The following is a 2,399-nucleotide window of genomic DNA, read 5'->3' as shown; positions in this document are numbered from 1 at the left end:
CATCCTAGTCGGGTATGTATAAGGAGAACGTGTTGTAGACGAGTTTCAATATCTTAAGAGTATATGTCAAGTTTTCAGGAGCTTTCCTTTCATATGCCATGGGCCACTCGGCGTGGCCCATTGGTGAACCGATATGGGGGTCCTTGGCCCGACCCATCTAGCCAGGAAAGACGACTTGATGAGAGACCGCCTAGCTAGGACATCATCAGTAGCCCCTGAACCGGTGTTCAAGTTAGACGCACCTCGGTTCTTCTAAGCAGATCTTTGTTTTAGGTCGTCGGTCTTGAAAATTGATTCAGCGAATCCTCACGTATCAATATCTTGATTGCTGGATTGCATCCGAGGAGCTTCATTCCCACCTCGGTTTCCGCCAAGCACCTCGTCGTTTCCATGCCAATCCAGACGTCGAAAATCTTTGCCGTGCGGTCATTCCTTAGCCATGAAGTATTTCCATGCTCGGCTTAGTGATGATGGTCTGGCCCGGCTCTGACATCACAGGTCCACCCCATCCGTTAGCCCACGTGGCTGCAAGGTCCCTCCGTCTCGACGGTCAACATAACATGCACACATGGGTCAGGGCCCCACCATAATCACGTCTTATTAGAAAAGGGACGTGACTAGGGAGCAAACATTGCTCCCTAGCGTCCCGTGGCACACTTTCCATTTTAGTTTAAAAATTGTCCCCCTTTAGTCTCCCGACCACAAAAGGAAACTCTCCTGGTCCGTGCTCCCGATCACGTGCAGGGGGGAAACACGTGAGCTCTTCCCCTCCCCCATGCTCCACATTGCCCTTCCCCCCTCACCGAACTGACACCTTCCTTCTTTCCCCAGCATCCGCTGGTCTTCTTCATCCCAAATCTCTTTCCAGATGAGAGCTTCACCCCTTCAACTGACAACCATTGTTGTGCACTGAAAAAAAGCAGGAGAAAAACCAAAAAAAATCTCATCAGTTCGTCCCTGCAAGTACCACCTATACATACCGTCTCCCCCTGCAAATGAGCAGTTACGAAAAAGAGAACAATCAATTAGGTTGTAGTAGTTGTGTACATCGGCTAGTAGGCAAAGTTTATCAACCCCTCCCCCACCTCCCAAGAAAAGGACTAAAAACACTCCGCAAAACCCCTATTTTGACATGTTTATCAACCCCTCCCCCACCTCCCCCTATTTTCATTTTCCCAACCAACTTTTCTTAGACATGAACCAGGATTTGCTTGTAGAAACAAGCACACATAGTTGCTTTTGAAAATAATAATAATAAGCTAGCTGCCTCTTGCCTAACTGCACAACAGTTGCTTGATCGTAGATCAGGAGTTGCCAGACATATGTCACAAAGTTTCTTGGAAAAAATAGAAGAAAATGATAGCCACAACCATATCTAAATACACACAAGTTGCTTGACCATGAACAAGGACTTGCCTGCAATCAAGAACGACCATAAAATGCATGCAACTATATTTGCTTCTACAGTTCTACTTGCAAGTACTTATGATGTCCAATGACTAAATCCATTGCATGAATTAATTATCAACAACATCTTCCTTTGCGTCCAACACCATGCAGCAAATCAAGTTTTGCTGGTCATAGCCATAAGCTAGCTAATACTAAGTATATGCTTGTGCATCAGTAGTAAGCAATTTCTGCTAGTTAAGGCAAATCGCAAATGGCTATCTCCTTCACATGAAAAAAATTAGCCAACTTATGAAGGCATGAGGCTCACGAGTGTGAGCCGGAATGACACACAAGTTGCTTGAACATGAACCTGGACTTGCCTACAATTAAGTACATGAGTTACTTTGTGGGAATAAGAAAATGCCATGCTAAATTGGAAGTCCTAGTTCATGTTCAACGCAACTTTTTGTTGTTTAGGCAAATTAGTGAGCAACTGTAGCATTTTTTCAAGCAAGTCAAGTATTGACAAAAGGCAAGTCTTGACAGTACTGTTTCATTTTCCTTTCTCCAACTACTGGCTATTGTACTACCAGAGAAACCCCTTAATGCTTTTGTTAGGTTGCTTCTTGTACGAGGAATGTATTGAGAAAACAAAAATAGAGCAGCCAAGTTCTAGGGCTTCTTTAAGCAAAATCAGTGTTGGTGGTAAGCAACTCTTGTGTGTTCGCGCATGCTAGAACTTGATGTGTATGGGGGAAAGTGTGAGCAACTATAGGGGTTTTTTAAGCAGATCATATTGACAATAAGCAAGTCATGTCAGTACATGATAACTGTTTCAGTTTTCTTTGTCCAACTACTGGTTGTTGTAAATGAAAATAAATGTTTTCCTTAGGTGCTTTTTGTACTAGAAGTGTGTTGAAAGAAGAAAAAAGAGATGCAACTTCTAAGGTTTGTTTAAGCAAAATCAGTGTTGCCAGTAAGCAACTCATGTGTGCTCGTGCGTGCTAGAA

The 2,399-nt window shown here is 43.6% G+C and overlaps 1 long non-coding RNA gene across 1 annotated transcript in view; it reads right to left on the bottom strand.

The window, feature by feature from the left end:
• Positions 1–41: 41 nt before the first annotated feature.
• Positions 42–2,399, bottom strand: part of LOC119291712 — a 5,716-nt gene continuing 3,358 nt past the window's right edge. Inside the window, exon 4 of the long non-coding RNA XR_005142606.1 lies at positions 42–909. This is a non-coding gene — a long non-coding RNA (uncharacterized LOC119291712). The remainder of the gene's footprint in view (positions 910–2,399) is intronic.

This window comes from Triticum dicoccoides, chromosome 4B (assembly GCF_002162155.2).
Source record: "Triticum dicoccoides isolate Atlit2015 ecotype Zavitan chromosome 4B, WEW_v2.0, whole genome shotgun sequence".
NCBI classification, from domain to species: Eukaryota; Viridiplantae; Streptophyta; class Magnoliopsida; order Poales; family Poaceae; genus Triticum; species Triticum dicoccoides.
This window is presented reverse-complemented; position numbering and strand designations above follow the sequence as displayed.